This window comes from Molothrus ater, chromosome 12 (genome assembly GCF_012460135.2).
Source record: "Molothrus ater isolate BHLD 08-10-18 breed brown headed cowbird chromosome 12, BPBGC_Mater_1.1, whole genome shotgun sequence".
Taxonomy (NCBI): domain Eukaryota; kingdom Metazoa; phylum Chordata; class Aves; order Passeriformes; family Icteridae; genus Molothrus; species Molothrus ater.
The window spans coordinates 1,043,916-1,065,576 of NC_050489.2; positions in this window are offsets into that span (position 1 = coordinate 1,043,916).

Sequence of the window (21,661 nt, forward strand, 5' to 3'; positions counted from 1 at the left end):
CACTTTTAAGAGCTGATCTTTTTCCCAACTGACTTTAATCAAGTGCTTCAGAAGCTGGAAAATGTTTTAAGTGAATAGAGCTCCTAAGCAGAGAGCCCAGGGAGCAGGATAGCAGCAATTTGGTGCTCTCTTTCAATGGCTTTGCTTTGCTTTTTTGCTTTGTTATTGCATTTTTACAGTTTTGAACACAAGAGAAGCACCACAGCTGTAAGTTTCACAAACAAAATGAGGTGCAGGAAGAAAGAGACCCTGAGGGGACAAGTTTAGGTGAAAAATTAAGAGCATTTTCTTGACAGTGTCAACCTGATGATCTCTTAAGTGTCCACTTTGCTCTGATCTCTAATGCACTTCATGAAGACAAGAGACTGAGATTCTCTAAATGACAGAACCCCTTTGTTTTCCAATATATTGTATGAAAACAAAGTCACTTTTAATGTAGAAATAATACCTCAGGAAAAAAACCATCATAATGAATAAATAAAATTTCATAATTTATGTCTTAAAAGAGGTTTAGTAACATGAACTCAGACAATACCAGTTACATTTTAAGGCAAATGGTCTTGGAAATTATTAAAAATCTACCACGAAACAAACATCCTGTCTATATCTGCATGGCAATGCCAGAGAACAGCCTGACAGAATTTCCTACCATAGAAGGCTGATGAAGGATCTGGTTTTGTTGGCAAATATACTGAAGTTATGCAGCCAGGGTCTCTGTAGCTCCTTCTCCCAGTGCCTCCTGAGCCTTGTTCATTCCCCCTCCCTCACCTGTGCCCCAGAGCTGCTTCCCTGCCCTGCTCTGGAGCTGTGAGCCCAAAGCCACAGGAGCAGCCCTGCTTGTTCCACCTCTCCCTGTCTGTGCTTGTGCTACAGGGTGTGAAAAAATGGTCAGGGGATGGTGGGGAAGGGCTGTTGGAGCTGGCACAAGTGTGGAAATGTGTTGGGGAAGATGAACAGGAAAGCCTTATCAATATGATTGTCTGGCAAAAGATTTTGAGAATATGGAAACTAGAAGAAAGATTGAAATGAAAGCAAGCTTTGAGATCCCTCAGTTACTGAACAACTGGAAAACAATGGCATGGCCAGCTGAAGGTGATCCCCTTCTGATGGAACAACACCCTCTGCTTGCAGACAGGCCCAAGGGTCAGAGCAGACCCTACAGCTTGGCAGAAGGGGCCCAAAGAGGAGTTTATAGGGTTTAAAATGTAACACAGTGTGGTAATGTAGTGATTCTTATAGGCTGTATGGAAATGCTATAGGATTTGTATATTGTACTAGATTGGTTAGTGAGAATCAGAATATTCAACACAGAAGATGATTTATTGTATTGTAATGGGAACCTCATTCTCTTACCCCTTTTACTCCCTTATGCTCTCACCCTCTTACTCTCTCATCCTCTCTGCCCCTCTCTTCTCTCAGTCCTGCTCTGAGCTGTGTTTGGCAGCTCCCAGCAGGGCCCTGCCCCAGGCCCTTTGCAATAAACCCCAAGTTCCTGACCTGGCTGCAGAGATCTCTCGTGTCCGTCCATCCCCACCATCCCACCCCGCAGCTCTCCTACAGAAATTGTCAGGGATGGTGGGGAAGGGCTGCTTGTGCTGGCACAGGGTATGCAGATGCTCAGGGCATGGTGGGGAAGGGCTGCTTGTGCTGGCACAGGCTGTGCAGATGCTCAGGGCATGGTGGGGAAGGGCTGCTTGTGCTGGCACAGGCTGTGCAGATGCTCAGGGATGGTGGGGAAGGGCTGCTTGTGCTGGCACAGGGTGTGCAGATGCTCAGGGATGGTGGGGAAGGGCTGCTTGTGCTGGCACAGGGTGTGCAGATGCTCAGGGCATGGTGGGGAAGGGCTGCCTGCTGCTGGCAGAGCCTGGGAGCCCCAGCTGAGGCTGTGCCCATCCTGCAGAGCACCCTTTAGCACAGCCCTGCCCCAGCACCACCCAAACAAACCCTGTCTCTGAGGGTGCTCTGCCTGAGCAAATTAGTCTGGGTTTTTCCTCAGAAAAGTGAGGAAAGGTAGATATCAGGTGACCTCACATTGCCATCACTTCTGCTGCTTGGCAGTGCCAGGAAACAACTCCTACAACCGAGGGACTGAAAGTGAAAAAATCGTTATTATTACAAAACAACTGAGTCTTCCAAAACCTTACCTGCAAAGAGATCTGGGAAAGGCTCATTTCTCAAAACACAGAATGCCTTTCATGAGCTTGTGGGAATAAAAGCAGGGACAGAGCTGACAGCAGTAGTGACCAGGAGTTCAGTACAGTCACTGTGCCCAGTGGAGATTGGGAATCAGATTCCACCACAACCCCAGAAGGGTCTTTTGAAGTCATTAGGATTTAACAATTAATATAGAGGTTTGTTTGATAGCTAGATGCAGCCAGATACAAAAGCCATTCCATTCCAATTTCCCATTATTTTGCCTGTAACACATTAACAGCATACTTTGATGCATTTTTATATCCAAACCTGAATAATTGAAAGTGAAAAAATTCAATTCACTCACTTCACTACATTTAAAAAAGAATACTGGGTTCTCTTTTAATAACAAATGTGCAAATAGTCATGACTTTGAACTGAAAGGATGAAAGATTTAAGTGAAAACCCAGGAATCAATGATGATAATTTTCTATGTTATCAATTTTAATACTTACACAATATTTCTATGATGGTTTTCAAATATTTTACATTGCCTGAATTGGTATATATTGAACTAGATAGTAAACGTTCATCCCACTGCAGTCAGCAGCAAAAATCTTTCTTTTTTGAGAGTTATTCTTTATTAATTGGGTCTCTTGATCCTGGCCCTGTTAATTGTTAACAGCAAAGGAATCCAGAGACCTGGGACTGTGTCTGATCTGAGTTACAGCAACTGAATGTGCTCTGAATATTTCATCACAAGACTTAATTTTGCACCACGAGAGAACTTTAAGTAGCTATTATTTTTCCTTACCTGCACTCCCCATTTAATGTTTAATGCTCCTCTCTCTCCCTTCTTAAAAAAAACCTTAAATTCTCCCCAACTTTCTTTCAAAACTTCTCCTATTTCACAAAATTTAGAATGGATTTCTACTATGTGTTCTGTGTACTTCACAAGGTGTTTTTCTGGCTTGCTGCTTTTATTTTTCAAGTGCCTCCCTAGCAGGATTTGTTTTAATTAAAAAATATAGTTTTTATTAGCATGTAATTCCATTGGCTGACTATAGAGCTACCCTTAATTAACTTTTATCCAAGTTTAACGTGTGCAAGCAAACTTCCCATGGCTCTCTACACAAACTGGAATATTTGTTTTTCCCCCTACAGAACTTGGGAATTACTTTGGTGAATCCCTATGTGCTTTTAAGGAGAAAAAATATGATCTGAGTATTTTACAGTTTTTCACAAACCTCCTAAATATCTGCTAATCCAAAGTTCTGTACAAATCAGGGCTGGCTGCAAACACAAACACTGGCAAACAGCAGAGGACGTGGAGTTGCAAACACAAATTTCTCAAATTCTGGAATTGGTTCCCATTAATTGAAATACATTTTCCATTACTTTGCTATTTTCCAACTTGTTGATCACGTTTGTATTTTTCTGAGTCACTCACAACAGTGATGCTCTTCCTTTGAAAGATAAAAGTTGGTCTTTTTTATAAATTTGTTTGCCTCAGGTTTGAAATCTTATAGAAGACATCAAATATTCCACCACTTGACAATAAAATCCAAAGTGGCAGTTTGGAATATTTATTCTGAAATAATCAAAGGAATTCTTTGATGCATACTTCAATAATTATTTAGTACATTTTACTCCTATAAATATGTTTCTTTGCCTTACAGACAAAATGGAAAACTCTTAAAAGATATTTCAAATGAATAATTCAAACAATGACTGACAGTATAATTGTTTATATTTTTTCCAGGTTGGCACATTCACTTTCTTCCTTCAATTTATAAACCAAGTTATCACACTCTGTGATATTTATAACATTTGAATAAATGAAAGAAAATTTATAAAGATATCTTGTCTTTTTTTTTTCTTACAGTGAATCTGCTCCCATTATTTTAGTTCTTTAGTTGAGAGCTCCTGGTACCTCTTGTATCCCACCTTTGGTGGGATTTTAGCTATTCTAAGAAAATGCATAAGCACTGGCAATTAAATTGCCTTTTCAATTTTGTACAGCTATTAAATTGTTTTATTGTGCAGGAAGATTAGTGTCTTCCATAGAAACAGATATTTTGTACCAACCCACTTTCTGAAGGAGCTCTGAAAGAGACAGAAGTCAATTGAAGTGAGAATGTAAGAAAAGGAAATAAAATCAACAAGAGTGAAAATACTAAGATGGAATTGGCAAAATTTCCATATGTGTGGAAGAATCTTTTAGGGAATGAACCTAAGGAGCAAAACTATCTTCTTTTTTAAAATCTTAATTAATTCGTGAAAAAACAGGAGAAAAGTAAGGCTACAGAGAGAGGTAAAAAACCTCACTGTCAATAAAAATCTGTTTGGGGCAAAACAAAAGGCTATGGGCAGCCACAAGAACCAAGCAAAGAACAGTGACAAAGGAGCAGGCAGGGAATGGAACCAACACATGGAATTGTCATAATGGAATTGTGGTCAACAAGGACTTTGAATTTCTGAGCTAAGCAGCAGCAGCAGCTCATACAAATGGGAAACACAGAGAGCAGCACAAACAAATAGGAAATATGGAGAGAGGCACTTAGATGTTAGCAAAGGCACCTCTCCTTTTAGCCCTGATTTTGCACTGGTGGCTCCATGAGGAGCAGGGGGTGATGCCCACGGTGGGGCTGCAGCACAGGGATCCCCCAGGCCCTGCCCACACAGCCCAGCACAGCAGGGACTCACTCTGACCCCCTCGGGGTCACACCTGGGGCAGAGCTGCCCCAGCACCCCCAGATCTGGGGAGCAGGGCAGGGGATGGGGATGGAGCAGGGCAGGGGCATGGAGCAGGGCAGGGGGATGGAGGATGGAGCAGGGCAGGGGGATGGAGCAGGGCACAGGGGATGGAGCAGGGCACAGGGAATGGAGCAGGGCACAGGGGATGGAGCAGGGCAGGGGGATGGAGCAGGCTAAAAGGGGATGGAGCAGGGCACAGGGAATGGAGCAGGGCACAGGGGATGGAGCAGGGCACAGGGGATGGAGGATGGAGCAGGGCAGGGGGATGGAGCAGGGTACAGGGAATGGAGCAGGGCACAGGGGATGGAGCAGGGCACAGGGGATGGGGATGGAGCAGGGCACAGGGGATGGAGCAGGGCAGGGGGATGGAGCAGGGCACAGGGGATGGAGCAGGGCAGGGGATGGGGATGGAGCAGGGCAGGGGGATGGAGCAGGGCACAGGGGATGGAGCAGGGAACAGGGAATGGAGCAGGGCACAGGGAATGGAGCAGGGCAGGGGGATGGAGCAGGGCACAGGGAATGGAGCAGGGTACAGGGGATGGAGCAGGGCACAGGGAATGGAGCAGGGCACAGGGGATGGAGCAGGGCACAGGGGATGGAGGATGGAGCAGGGCACAGGGGATGGAGCAGGGCAGTGGGGATGGAGCAGGGCACAGGGAATGGAGCAGGCTAAAAGGGGACGGAGCAGGGCACAGGGAATGGAGCAGGGCACAGGGAATGGAGCAGGGCACAGGGAATGGAGCAGGGCACAGGGAATGGAGCAGGGCACAGGGGATGGAGCAGGGCACAGGGGATGGAGCAGGGCACAGGGAATGGAGCAGGGCACAGGGGATGGAGCAGGGCACAGGGGATGGAGGATGGAGCAGGGCACAGGGAATGGAGCAGGGCACAGGGGATGGAGCAGGCTAAAAGGGGATGGAGCAGGGCACAGGGGATGGAGCAGGGCACAGGGAATGGAGCAGGGCACAGGGAATGGAGCAGGGCACAGGGGATGGAGCAGGGCACAGGGGATGGAGCAGGGCACAGGGAATGGAGCAGGGCACAGGGGATGGAGCAGGGCACAGGGGATGGAGGATGGAGCAGGGCACAGGGAATGGAGCAGGGCACAGGGGATGGAGCAGGGCACAGGGGATGGAGCAGGGCACAGGGGATGGAGCAGGCTAAAAGGGGATGGAGCAGGGCACAGGGAATGGAGCAGGGAACAGGGAATGGAGCAGGGCACAGGGGATGGAGCAGGGCACAGGGAATGGAGCAGGCTAAAAGGGGCTGGGGGAACGAGCTGGGCAGGCACCAGCACAGGGCTGGGAGGGAAGGGACTCTCATTATTCACAAATAAAAATACAACTCCAATGTGACCACTGCAGCCTCTGGGTAGAAATGTGAATTAGATCAATTCCTAGAGTGCTGATGAGTTAACTCAGCTGCCACAACACTGTCACTTGCCTACAAGAATTAGCAATAATTTCTGAAGGTACTTCTAAACAAAAGCTTCATCTTGGGAAAATGGATGCTCAGAAACATTTAACTCATTCACTGTTGGGAGACCAAGGCACACACTGGGGCTCTGAGGAAGTTGAATGAGTAATTCAATTTCAGCAAATCAATTATGATTAAATCACTATGAATTTTTAAAGAGAAAAAAAAAAGGCACTACCAAAAAAATTCTCCTGGGATGAATGCCACCTTCCTAGTTTCCAGCCAGACAGTTATGTTTTAAAATATTTTGCTCAGAATTCAAACATCTGCTTTACTGTGTTTGTTTTGCAGGTTTTGTGGCAGAGGGGCTGGCAAGGGATGAGGTCTGCTGTTTAAAATGCTGTGCTGCCTCTATCTTCTCTGTTTTCAATTTTTTACCTTATTTAACTGATTGAGGAAGATATTTTAAAAATTGCTAGATATCACTGCAATGCCAAATAAAATTAAGGATGTGCTTAAGTACTTAATGGCATGGAAGGAACAGTCATTCTTCTATTTTCTTTTTTGTTTACTGGAGACTTGCACTGGGATAAGTTCATTGCTTTAAAAAAAAGAAAATAACCAACACAGAAAACCTTGCTAATTCAATTAAGGAGCTGCAAAATCCATGACTTTTCTCTTTCATGGCAGCAGAGCACTCCAAGGTGAAAGAACACAAAGGGTGGCCACTGCATTCCAGGGAAAAGCCTTCCAGGCTGGCTGGGACTCAGAGAAAACAAGAGCAGGGCTGGGAGGTTCTTTAAATTGATCTCTAACAACTGGCACAGGACAGGGAGAAGTCACAGCAAATCCAAAGCAGGGGGGATGAATCTGTTGGTAACAAAGCAAGGGGCTGCTAAACCTTCCCTAGGATTAATAAAGTGCCTGCTGCTCAGCTGGGGGAGCAGATCCTTCTCTGGGGAGCCAAGAGCTTCTGAGCACTGAGGTGTTGTGCTGCTCTCAGAAGTGATGCTCTGCAGCATTGATTCTGCCAACACTGCTCCTAGTCCTGACATTTCCCGACATTTTCGATTTTGCAAAATAAAAAGAGTTTAAAATGTTTAGCTTTGACCTTGACATAATGAACTGATGGATCACAGCAAGGAAATTGAGAGAGTCTGAGCATATTTGTTCCAATTTTGGCTTCTGCTGCTATCCAAACTGCAGATTAAATTATATTTTTTTTTATCAGAAAAACTACAGCTGGAAAATGGATGTTATTCCTGCAGTGGGGGGGAAGCAATAAAAATATTCCATCTTATACTGGGATAGAAATCCCAATTACATTTTAATTCAGGAAGAGTTTCCAGAAGAAAACACATTTAGACACAAACAATTGGATACATTTTTTTTCAGCTTGCCCAATTTAACTACCTGCCTATAAGCTAAAGGCATGTGAATATCCAATCTAAAATCCAGAGATTTTGATTTGGTGACATGAAAAAAGTAAGATGTTGTGCTCACCCATGGACAGGCAAAAGCTTGGTATGTTTAACTATTAGAACTTTTCTCCTACTAAGAATTTGAAATAAAATATTGAGAAATTAAAATATGGACATTACTAATGGTCTGCTCTGTGTGATTCAGGTGCCAATCAAGTCAAAAGGCAAAGCAGTTTCTCTTCTTGCCTTAGTTTCTCTCTTCCTACTGAACACACATCATAAAAAGAGCAGTGAAACAAAAACTTGAGATGAAATCACAGGTGTGACACAGACACTCTTGTTTCTGCCTTCCATGAGTTAAAACAAATGTCACTGTTTGTGTTGTGAGATCAGCTGTGATCACCTCCTCTGACAGCATCACTTCATACCACAAAATCAGCTGATTCTGTTGGATAAGTCTCTGAAAATCCCAACAGCAAAAGGCATAAGAATTGAGACTGGGGCAAAGGGAATCTTAACTTGCTTAAGCAAAACAGCTGGCTTGTCATAATATTGCTACATACTCCTTTTTTCTGTCTTCCCTCCCTCATTTTTCTTTGAGGATCACCTCAGAAAGGCTTTATGTACTGAAATTGAAATCTTTATTCTTTTTAACCTATCTCATACTGCCTTCACACATCAGTCAGAGTGAGGAGAGCATCACAGCCAGCACCCAGAGAGGGCAGAGACACCTCGGTCACCCAGGCCTAAACAGAGGTGTTCACCTTGGTCACCCAGGCCTAAACAGAAGTGTTTGTTAACCTTGGTCACCCAGGCCTAAACTGAGGTGTTAACCTTGGTCAACCAGGCCTAAACTGAGGTGTTAACCTTGGTCACCCAGGCCTAAACAGAGGTGTTTGTTAACCTTGGTCACCCAGGCCTAAAGAGAGGTCTTTGTTAACCTTGGTCACCCAGGCCTAAACAGAAGTGTTTGTTAACCTTGGTCACCCAGGCCTAAAGAGAGGTGTTTGTTAACCTTGGTCACCCAGGCCTAAAGAGAGGTATTTGTTAACCTTGGTCACCCAGGCCTGAACAGAGGTGTTTGTTAACCTTGGTCAACCAGGCCTAAACAGAGGTGTTTGTTCACCTTGGTCACCCAGGCCTGAACAGAGGTGTTTGTTAACCTTGGTCACCCAGGCCTAAAGAGAGGTGTTTGTTAACTTTGGTCACCCAGGCCTAAACTGAGGTGCTAACCTTGGTCACCCAGGCCTAAACAGAAGTGTTTGTTCACCTTGGTCACCCAGGCCTAAAGAGAGGTGTTAACCTTGGTCAACCAGGCCTAAACTGAGGTGTTTGTTAACCTTGGTCACCCAGGCCTAAACAGAGGTGTTTGTTCACCTTGGTCACCCAGGCCTGAACAGAGGTGTTAACCTTGGTCAACCAGGCCTAAACTGAGGTGTTAACCTTGGTCAACCAGGCCTAAAGAGAGGTATTTGTTAACCTTGGTCACCCAGGCCTAAACAGAGGTGTTAACCTTGGTCAACCAGGCCTAAACTGAGGTGTTTGTTAACCTTGGTCAACCAGGCCTAAAGAGAGGTGTTTGTTAACCTTGGTCAACCAGGCCTAAACTGAGGTGTTCACCTCGGTCACCCAGGCCTAAACTGAGGTGTGCAGTCCAGGCTGTGGGATCTGCATCCCTGCCCATGGCAGGAAGAGCTCTGAGGAGCTGACAGCACCATTTACTCTTTCAGGAACTACAAGGATGTCTAATGAAGAGCCCTCAGTCTGTGGAGCATGGCCTACACAGGAGCAGGCCATGAGTCATGTTGCACAGAGTGACTCCAAAAAGGCTTTGCAGGGATGTGGTTGGATCCATAGCTCACCCTTTAAAAGTGAGCTACCTTTTAAAAGTCACTGTGCCCCTGAATAGCTCTTTCCAGTGGGTTCCTGCAAGAAAGAAAAAGGGGGTGCCAAAGGGAAAAAAGAGCTGAGTGGTGGTGGTTAAAGTGGGGAAGGGCAGGAGCTGAGCAACTGGCAGGTGAGGAAAAAGGAGGGAGCACAGAGAAAAAAGTGGGAAGCAGCCAGAAGTGGAGGTTAGCAGAGGTGGGGGACTAGTGAGGATGTACCTAAAAATCAGAGAATCATGGAAAGGGTTGGGCTGGAAGGGACCTTAAATGCCACCCAGTGCCACCCCTGCCATGGCAGGGACACCTTCCACTGTCCCAGGTGCTCCCAGCCCCAGTGTCCAACCTGGCCTTGGGCACTGCCAGGGATCCAGGGGCAGCCCCAGCTGCTCTGGGCACCCTGTGCCAGGGCCTGCCCACCCTGCCAGGGAACAATTCCTCATTGCCAAGATCCCATCCAGCCCTGCCCTCTGGCACTGGCAGCCATTCCCTGGCTCCTGTCCCTCCAGCCCTTGGCAATTGTCTCTCTCCATCTTTCCTGCAGCTCCTTCAGGTCCCCACACTGAGCTCAGCCCAAAGCTTCTCCTCTCCAGGCTGAACAATGAGGTGGTAAAAATATTTATTGCTGCTTTCTGTTATTTTAGACATTTCAAATTCTTCCATGGGTTTCTCCCACCTCAAAAATTTAATTGGAGGGATTAAATCCTGGCTTGATAAACAGAGACCTTCCCTCTTTTCTTCCCTGTAAGACTACTCATCTTCAAACCATTTTGGAAGGGTCGATGTTTGCAGATCCTGCACACACCAACAGCAATGCCTGTGACTGCCCCAGCTGAGGCCAGGCCTGCTCTGTCCATCCCTGGGACCTGTCCCTCTGGCAGGGTGACAGCAGGGCCCTTCCTTCAGCACAAACCCTGGCACACAGAGCTGGAGAGTGGCACAGAGTCTGAAATGATAAAAGAGGGATCATCCATAACCCCCTCCAGGGATGTGTGCCCAAAAATTACCAGAACCTTCTGCCAACTAATTAGGCCTGGGTTTATCTGTGAGTTCCTCTCATGGAGAAATCTTGTAGAATTGAAATGCTGATCCAAGACAAGGAGCTCAGAGCCATCTGTCCACTCTGCCACCTCTTCAGACAGGCCCAAGGACAAGTTTGCAGGAGGCTGACACTGCTGCTTTCAACGTTGCTTATCTCCAGCATGATCCATATTGGCAGGTTTAACTTCAATCTGCTGCTTTGTCTTCCAAAGAGGGACAAGCGCTTTAAATAAATCTTCTCCTCCTGCACTCAGGGCTAGCAGTTAATTTTCTCTAAATTCAGTGAAGCATCTATCCTGATTTAACAGACATCTGGGAGAGACAGGAGCAACAACATTGGTCGTGAAAGCTTCAGGCCAGCTCCAGAGCACCTCGTAGCAAATGTCCTGGGTCAGTAGTTCAAGCTACACTCAGAACAAAGATAGATTTTTAACATGTTGCAGGCCAGTTTCTTTATGTCTTAGTCAAATCTTATTGGAGTCAAAGAAAATGACCTGGAGTGGGCCTTTTGCTTGTCAAAGGCAGCTTCTTTCCCACGCTTTACAAGCCTCATATTTCTTTCTGACTGCTCGATGGCAACCAGTGAAATCTGAGGAGGAGCATTCCAAACAGATCTGTCTACCTGCACCTCACCAACCAGCCTGGAAGGGAAAACAGTTATTTAGAGTCATCACATTCCATTTGTGAGAACACACCATCCACTGCAGTGAAAAAACCCTGAGAACCAATTCCCTTTAAAATATTTCCCAAGAAAAATCCAACGTCCCACAAAGGCAAAGCGCGGCTACGTCAGGAGCACGAGGCAAAAACCACTTTGTGCTCTAAACAGCCACGTCAGTGGGAAAAGGCTGTCTGCTTATTTTTATTTTCCCTCTACAATTGCAACTGTCATGTAAACTCTTTAATAAAGAGATCAGAGCTAGTCACTAAAGTGCTAGTCAGAAATGCCAGGCACTGCAGAAATCATCATTTTAATTTGAGTTTTGAACAGAATGAAGCCTTAACATAGCTCTCAAGCTATTTAAATATGGGAGAAATTAGCTGAATGAATGAAAGAAAATAACACAGCTGGCAACTATTTAAAAAGAGCAGACTGACTTTTGTAAGCTCAAACAGGGCTGTTGAGAAATAACTTCTTATAAACTATGCAAAATCAGATGTTGTACAAATATATATCTCTATTTATCTCTCCAGATCAAGACTTTGACGATAATTAATCATAATGAAAGTTTCTCCAAGAAAACTCAAAAATACTTAACTCTGAAAGAGCCTGCAAATATTTGGTTAAGATATATGTGTGTATGTATATATACATATATATATATATATATATATGTAAGTGTGTGTAAATATGTGTTTATATGCACATGGTTGGAACTAATCTACTGCAAAGTTCTTTTAGAAGCATCTCTTCTTTCTGTACATTATTTATCTTCACTGAATTATTCTGTAGCATCTGGGAAGACTAATTTAGGCAAAGAAAATTTCCAGCTAAAACCAACATCCAAGTTTTTTCCATTTTTTTGAACTCCAGTAACCCAACAGCTACTCAGAGATTACACAGAGGCTGCTCCACCCTCTTCCTGGGCTGGCTCCCAGCAGCTGTCCAACATATGGCTCCAAGTTCTTGAGGAGTTTATTTTGCCATCAGAACGTTACAAAATGTGAAGTTTTTTCCCTCTGCAGGCAGAAGCCTGGAGTGGGATAGGAGCTCCTCAGCATCCAGCAGTGTGACAGAAATGTTCCTTGCACACAGGATCCCAGCTTTGTCCTGCAGAATTCAGATGGCAGAAATGCTGTAGCTCGTATTTAAAGAGAGAGAGAGAGAGAGAATAAATACAAAGGAGGCATAATAAACTCAGGAGCTGTGCAGATAAAAAGCTTCCAGCCATTCAGGTGCTGATAAAACTGGAAAACCAATGGAAGTTGTGTATCTGTCCCCACTTCCCACTGCCTGTCCTGACTCCCACTACTGCCAAGAGAATGGATAACCCAGGCCTTCTTGTTCTAATAATACACAGAATAGAGCTCTTTGCTTCATGTTTTCACAATTTGTACAGGTCTGCTTATTTTTTTCAGTCTCTTTTGCAAGCCAAATAATTTCTTTTCATAGCACATGCTGCAGGCCTTCCCTTGGGGTTTTTGATTAAAAAACCTGCCTTTTTAAGTTTGATGGGTTTGCAAAAGGGTTTAAATTTCTTTGATTTTTCCACTTACACCTTTGCTAGTGCAGTCCCACAAAATCCTTCAGTGGTAAACAGCTCCAAGATGAGGAGAGAGGAGAAACCAGACTGCTGACATTGTCTCTGCTGCCATCCCAAGACAGAAATGCAACCCTAATTCCCCCTCCTGGCACAGGACCTGGCTAGTGCATTGTCCAGGAAGCAAACCAGGATTACATTTGCTGCCTGTCAGCCAAGGAGTGCATTCTGCTGTGGCTGGGGGCCATGGGAGCTCACCTTGAAGATGGTAATTCATCACTTCTTTAACAAAGCAGAGGAGCCCATGCCGTGGCTGGGTCTGTCCAGCCTCCCACTGTGAGGAGCTTTTAATGTGTTTCTGCTTTTATTCAAACCTGGGCACATTTTCCTTCCACCCTGAAGGATTTCTCCTTGCCAGTGCCTTTGAAACCCATTCAGCAGGTGGAATGTTCCAGGATATCACAGCTTTAAAAGCCCAGGCTCCTGTTTGAGGCTCTCGTTCCTACAGGATTGAGTCTAATCATTTCCAGTACCCCTGAACAACTTAATAAGCTGCAAAAACTTGATAAGACAATGTAATTGCCAGCTTTTATGTATATTCTTAAAATAGCTCCGTTCCTCATAGAGGTTGTGTGGGATATAAGTGTTAGCAGGAACAATTAAAGTGAAACAATTGAAGCAGATTGGAGAATTATAGCACGCAAAAACTGTAAAAAATTCCAAACAAATTGTCCTCATTCCTTGTCTCACATAAACAATAATTTCAGGGACTGGAACAAATTACTCAAAACCAGAAAATCACTATGAGAAATAAAGATAATATTTACCCATACTGCAGGAAAAATAGGTATAAAGACCCTAGTAGCAGTTCAGGTAATTGAAGATGCTGGAATGAATGAACATTCTTTCACACATTTCAGCTATTCAAGTCAGTGGAATAAGATAGTCATTTTCTTATTCCAAATACTGGTGTTCAACACATCAGCAGGTAGAAGGTGCAGTCCTTATGGTAAGTTATTTCCATCCCCTCACCCAAGACCAGGCTCCTCCTGTTGTGTGGAAGCTCCAAGGTTCCCCTCTGTGCCCTGGTCCTGCCTGCAGGAGGCTGGACAGAAGCTCAGTATTTCCAGTATATCTGATACAGCCTCAAACAAAAGGCATGGTTCACATCTCTCCTCTGTTTTATTCCAGTAATTCCACCTCAGTAACTCCAGGGCTTACTCACAAACTCCCTTTGGAAGTTGCTTCCCTTTCTCATCCAAAGCCAAAAAAGCTCAGCTCCCTTGAATACTAACACAACTGTGGAAACACAAATAGGATCACAGAGGAGTGGCTTTCCTCTAACCTTGACTGCTATCAATAAAGCATTTTTTCTTCTCTCTATCACATTTTAATGTATGCTTTGCACCGACACTGTCAGCAGTAATATAGATTTGCTGTTCTATTATGCATCATATTAAAAAGATAGCAAGGTTTTGGCAGGGCAACCAAAGGGTAAAATAAAAGGATTTGTAGGAAAGTGTTTTGGAAGACACTAAATTAATCTTGCACTCCAATCAATCTGCAGCTGAAAAGATACTTGACTCCATCTGTCAGCAGAGTCAGACAGGTATCTGATCAACTCCATGGAAATCCTTTTATAAACTCAAGCTCTGATGAATGCTGTAACCTTACTTGAAGGAACGGCACTGCCTTGTACTCACATGCATGGTAATGGAGGTGAAATGTGAAGTCTGAATATCTGATCAAGGCATTTCTCTGTTTCATAAAAGAGATCTCTCCATTAAGTATTTAAGCAAACAGCACTGTTTTATCAAAGGATGAGACTTCTAAAATAATGATTTTGAAATTTTCCCACGACAGAAAATGTCTACATTACATAACCAGACAAATTCTGAATATCTGCTCAGTGCAATACATCGGAATAATAAGGAAAAACAATCAAGCTAGGAGGACATTTCTAACCAGTATTCTTGCAGATTTCCTGCAAAACAAACTCATGCTGTTGTGATAATCAGCATAACATTTTATGCATTTAAGTGCAGCAAAATCAAAGAAAGTGGAATTAGTTTATAATTCTATCTTTGCCCACTTGAAAGTCCAGGTCAATGTTAAATTTTTCTAGGACATTTGATAATCTGATCCTTCATTATCTTGTTCCTCCAACACTCCATTACAGAAAGTGATAGGGTAACCTGATGCATTAAGGGTGTTAAACTCATTTCAATCACATCCAGCAGTTACAAAAGACCTGCCTCCTGGAAATCAAAGTGTAGCTGGGATGCCAAAGCTGCACTCAAAGCCAGGGCTCACCTCTGTCCACGTTTGCTTTCACTTTCCAGTTCAGAGCTGGTGAAATCTGTTAAGGAGCATCATGAAGAGATGTTTGTGAGGAGGCACCAGGATGAGCAGAGGGATGGAGCAGCTCTGCTGGGAGGAAAGGCTGGCACAGCTGGCATTGTTCACCTGCACAGGAGAAGCTCTGGGCTGAGCTCAGGGTGGCCTTGCAGGGCCTGAAGGAGCTGCAGGAAAGATGGAGAGAGACAATTGCCAAGGGCTGGAGGGACAGGAGCCAGGGAATGGCTGCCAGTGCCAGAGGGCAGGGCTGGATGGGATCTTGGCAATGAGGAATTGTTCCCTGGCAGGGTGGGCAGGCCCTGGCACAGGGTGCCCAGAGCAGCTGGGGCTGCCCCTGGATCCCTGGCAGTGCCCAAGGCCAGGCTGGACACTGGGGCTGGAGCAGCCTGGGACAGTGGAAGGTGTCCCTGCCATGGACGGGGTGGCACTGGGTGATCCTCAAGGTCCCTTCCACCCCAGAGCAGTCTGGGGTTCTGTGAAAAGCAGCAGAGGAGCTGCAGGGCCCATTAAAGCCCAGATGGAGCTCCCAGCCCACGCTGTGCTTGGTGGCCCTGCAGTGACTGTGGCACTGAGCCCTGAGCTGTTCTATTTCTATTTCCATTTCTATTTCTATTTCTAATTCTATTTCCAGGGCTCGGGGTGGTCCCTCCTGTAGCCAGGCTCCAATGTGGGACAGTGCAGCAACAGGAGTTTCTCCATTTATCCCTTTGTGTAATGACATTTAGGAGGGGAAATGTGGCCCTGAGCCCCAGGGGAGGGTGTGGGGCTCCCCAGGAGCTGCTCTGAGCTGGGAGCTGCCCCTGCAGAGGGACAGGGCCTCAGCAGCCCCTGCTGAGCTCACACTCCTCCAGGAGCTCGTTCCCCCATCTCCATCCCCGCCCAGCCGTGCCTAAATCCACACGTCCCCTTCACACCTGACAGTGCCGCCTTTGGCTGGAGGCTGAGCAAAAACTGCACACAAGCAGAAAGCAGAGGGGGAAAAGCAGGAGGAAAGAAAAAAGGTATGGGGAGAGAGTTTAATATAGAGGCTGAGGACACTTTTTCCCCCACTAAGAAGAAGGATTTACCATTCCACATTAAACACATGCTAAAACAGACAGCTCATGTGGGAATGAAGCCTCACAGAGATCAGGCCCCTTGGTGCAAAATGATCACTGACTGCAGGGCAAGGGTTAGCCTCAGTTATGTCCAACAATAATGTTAAAAGCCTGACAGGAATAATGTTTTATCAGATGCCCATTCCTCTATCTTATTCTGTAATGGAAATGGGGTGAAGAGGGAATTTTAGGGAAATACCACCTTCTTTCAATATTAGGAGGTCCTGGATGCTCTGAGACACACAAGAGCGCAAGCACCTGCTGTGCTTTTCCTGAAAACTTCTCATTTGCCACATGGAAAAAGGAGACAGACAGAGGGAGGGGAGGTGTTGAGTCCAAGCGTGGGTAGCTGCATCACTGACATTTAACAACAGCAGACTCAGTTTCAGTGCTGAAAGGGAGCCAGGAAGGCTGAGAAGAAAGTTTGCAGTATCTGAGAAATACTGCAAAGACAGAAACTAAAATAAAGAAGAGAAACACAGCAATTGCTATTTAAATGACAAGCAGATACGGAGGATAGAGCTGGGTGTCTGTGGGAACTTCCTCCATTCCCAGCAGATGAGTGCAAATCAAGGGCAGGGCCGAGTGCTCGGTACTTTTGTGGAGATTTGTAGAGCAGACTCCAAGTTTATCTGCTGACTTGGGCCTAAGTGAACCCATCTGGATTTACCCTATCCAAGGGTGTGCCCTTAGTCCATTATTACAGGGCTAGAAGACATATGTCACAGTGTTAGAGGTAAGTCCATGTATAAAGTCAAAATGAATAAATAAATCCAATTTCAGAGCAGCTTCTGGTCTCAGAAGGGTGATTGTGATGGCAAGCCATGACAGTGCATGACAGCAAACCCAACAGATATGTCTGGGACTACAGAACAACAATTCTGTCATCTCAGTTGTCCCATTCCAATGTGGAAATGTCTGTTCATGTCTCAGCAGGTGCTCTGGGAGACAATGACATAGGAAAGGCCTCTCTGTCTGTGAACATGTGACACAAAATAAGGCCAGGAGCAGCTTTTCAGTTTCAGAACCAAAATTTCTATTCCCAATGCAGAAGAGTTCTGCTTACTACCAACAACTACAAACAACCACCCTGTTGTACACCAGCAGCTGTAAAAAACCCACCCCCTTCATTGATTATTGAGGCATACATTTATCTTAATAAATGTACTGGGCTGTAATCTGGAGTACAGCCCCAAGTGGTGGCACTTCCTTGGTTTGACCTGGCTGACTTACAGTGATCATGGTTCATTGTGGGCACTGCACCTGACACACCAGTAAAGCTCCTGAAAAATCTCAGAGCAGGAAATCCTGACCAAATCTGAGATTTTTCCCAGCCATGTTTTCCTTGGGTGTAAGGAAGCTGCAAGATAAAAATTGGCAAGGGAGGAGAACATTCATTTCAAATCTAGCTAATGAGAAAAAATAAACACATCTGATTGTGGACATTAAAACAGTCACAGGGGGATGCACTGAATAATAATAATAAAAAAGACAAAGATACACAAATAAATTCTTGAATAATTTAGAGAAAAGCACACACAGAATATGATACAGCTCTATTGCCTACAGCCTATGGGTTATCTCCTCCACCAAATAAATCCTGGGCTCTTTCTTCTTGAATTGTGGCCACTGCCACCAGAACTCTGCATTCATATTCTCAGCAGAAAGGCAAAACTGCTCTAACAGAGAGCTTGCAGCAAAATAACTTTTACCTGCAAAAGAGAATATCATCGTGGGCTCCAGCAAGAAGAAGTAGATGCAAGAATGCTGAAGAAAGAAGAGAAAACCACTGCAAGATAAATTATTTACAAATAATTCCATCCAGGAGCACAATTCCCTCCTCCCCCTCCCCCCTTTCTGTAAGTCACATTCTTTTAAGCCACATTCTTTGATTTCAGAAAAGAAACAAAGAGGTGCTGAAAGAGAAATAATAGTCTCAAAACTACACAGTGCACTTAGCAAAAGGGGAGAGAAAGGAATATCAACAATGTACAAATAACAGACTCATCTCAGCTGTACTTATTGGCATTAGTTATTCTTTAAAAAATGTACAATTGCTCTTTTATCATAAGCACTTCCCATTAATCCAAGCTGTATCTGGGGAGTCTGTTGTGTGCGTGCCAACTTTCACAGAAGTGAGACATGGTTATTAGGCTTTTAAGTGAAATATGTGAAACTCAGAAGATGGTCAAGATCATTTGTGCATTGGAATTGAATGACTACTGGAAAAAAAAAAAAAGATATTTTATCACATCTTAATACAGCCTCTGGATTAAATACTAATTAATGTGCCACCAAAGCTTGCTGTTAATCAGCTGCATGTCAGCATATGTTCTGAGTGACATATAAATTATGAAGCATGGGGGGATTATCTCCAGTCTTACAAATTTCCTCTTTGCAAAAGTCACAGTAAACATTATGTGTCAACTGGAGGTCTCATTAGCCCCATGCTCCCTCTCTGCATGGTTCTCTGCATTCCAGGCTGGCTCAGGCTATGGAGAGCACGCTTGCACCACCTCAGAAAATGCAATTGCAAGTTTTACAGCTGACCTTTGGAGATCCAGGCTCCAAGCACCAAGCCCATTAACAATTGTCTCCTTAGGTTTATGTGCAGCTGGTGATGCTCTCCACAGCTGGGACTAAACTGAGTGCAGAAAATGCTGAGAAATCCATCACCAGTGCTTTGGCCAAGACTCAAGCTCTGAGAACAGTCCAGGAGAGACAGGAAGTTACAATCCTGCTGGGAGATGTAAGAGTTGAATCTCAGTCTTAGCTCTGTCTGAAAAATGTCCATCAGCTGAAGAGAGGGACTGAAGAATGATGAATGAGTGGGGGGATGAAGCAATTACAGGGAATAATTGATGCAGTATCTATAACAGTATCACAAATAGTTACTGTGGGTTTAGATTTTAAAAAGTAATAGAAAATCAATTCAGTGAATAAGCAAACCATTTTGTTGATGAATAATTGGGACAAGGAAGGAGAGAATTAGTTTCTAGGCTTCCTCATGTTTGAACAGTCTATTAGTATTTGACAAAAATTATAATTGAAGTGTCAGCTCCATCACATAATGTAAACTAAGGCAGGACACTGGATAAGGGGATGGAATTGTCAGAGTGCTACAAAGCCTTCCAGAGACTCAGTGTGTATCAAATATATCACATATGGCACAGGCACAGCCATTAAAGCAGGACTCCAACAGGAGAGGCAAAGAGGGACTTCACAGAAAAAATCCACGTCTGTCACAGCACAAAAGAAATAAAATAATTTATGCCAAGACAGACAGATTCCAGTGGCTTCAAAATTTGCCTGAAATCTAAAGCAATATCATGGAAAAACCTTGAGGGATGACTAAAAACCTTGGAAGAAATCTTGGTGGTTTTTTTAGCACAATGAAAAGGGGAAAAAATGACACATTAGTTCTAACTTATGATTTTGGTCTCTCAGATCTTGAGCTGGGCCACAAACCTCAAACCAACGACTGACCTTAGATATAGACTTAGGGCCTAGTTAAGCCCAATCAAAGGGGAAAGGGAAGACAAACCCCCCAAACTTGCCAAGCATACACAAATGCAAGACACAGTTTTCATTCATCATTGCAACTGTTCGTGTGTAAAACTGCCCCCAGATGGAGCAAAAATATCAGGTCTAGAGGAAAGCTTGGGGTATGCAGCATCTTTTCCCATCCTTACCTAGCTCCTGTAATCTCTAGCCAACCGTCTGAGACCCAACCACTCGGAATTTGGGTGGAGGTTCTGCGCAGCAGACTCACCTCATCCTTCTCTTTTGGCTCCACCATCCCCACTCAGCAGAGAGAAGCCATTGTCCTTATTCATAGGTGGGAGGGTGAGATTGTTACCAAGGAAACGAGCTCAATTTGACAGAGATTTGGAAACCCAGACCCAGCTGGAGATAGGAAATCTGAGTATCCTCCCCCTGAAAACATTTGAAAACTAGATGCAATCTGGCAGCAACTAAAACCCAGTTAACTCTTAACTCCCTTCCCTTTGTGAATCCATCTTTCATTTTCTTTATCTACTTTTTAATAACTCTCTTCTTTGGCTACATGGGTTCGAAGGAAATAGCAACGAATCCTCCTGAGAGACAACATCCAAAAGGGACACAGAGATATATTTTTGGATTCAGAAGCAGTATTCTCTCATATTCAGGTGAGGAAAGCCCCACCTGTGCCCCCAGCTACACACATGGGATTCCCACTTTAAATGAAATTCAATCAGCAGGACCAGGACCAGAAGTTCTCCTGGGGCTAGAGCCCAGAACAGTACAAATGTGCCATTGATTACTTGGAGAAGGGCTGTAACAATGATTAAAAGCCCCAGGACAGATCCTGAGCTGGTGTAAATCCACAGCAGCCCCATTGATTTACTCCGAGCCAGAGGAGACCTAATCGAATTTACACAGGCTGAGGATGTGAGGCCATCACTTCTGAGGAAGTGGGGAGTGGAAAATGATACTGCACAGAGGAAATAGATCAGAGCAATGTAAATAAAATAACAAAACAAGAATAGGGAGGAACTGCTGGATGTGAAAAGTCCAGGAGTAATGGCTGCAAGCTAGACAGGAGAAGATCCACTGCACAGAGTTAAGATGCATTTTAAAGAATGGACTTAGATAAGAATTTTTTATTTCCAAAAGAGTAGCTCGGGTTTTTTCTAGACAGGTTCTGCATTTTTTTTATGAGCTTTACTGGCAGGAAGAGAATTTTAAGAGGGTGAACTCTCAACAGCTGGAGAGGACCAAAAACCATGGATGTTTTTTGAAATAAATGTTTCTGTAGAACCTGGGCACAGCAGATTGCACTTCAGCAGGATGAAATCTGGAGTCCAGCAAGTGAATCGCACAGAAATCAGTCACTTGACCCTATTCCTGAGTGTCAGAGCAATTTCTGCCCTGTTCCTCCTCCCAGTTCTGTGTGTGACACTCACAGGTGGGTCACTGATCCTGCCTGACACTTTCTGGCCCTTAGAGGTTTTTTTTGTTTGACAGGACAGAAAAGCTGCAAGGAATTTGGTTTCTGTTGGACCCAAAAGGCTCTTTTCCTTCTCCTGAAACCAGTTAAAACATCTAGTGGTTCTACAGAAAGGCTTCCATGAGATACCAACAGGAGGCTTCCAGGGTATGACCCAAACAAAATATCCAGGGAACTGCTTCCCTTTTATCCCAACCTAATGAGCATTTTCCTCTTACTTCACCATGTTTTCTGACAAGCCTATAATTTGAGGCTGGAATCTGAGCTATAATTTGATACATCAACTGTAAATTTTCTTGGTTTTCCCTGTGCCAGCCAGTTAATGCTATTTACAGTGCTGTCATTGTCTGGCATTGATGTACAG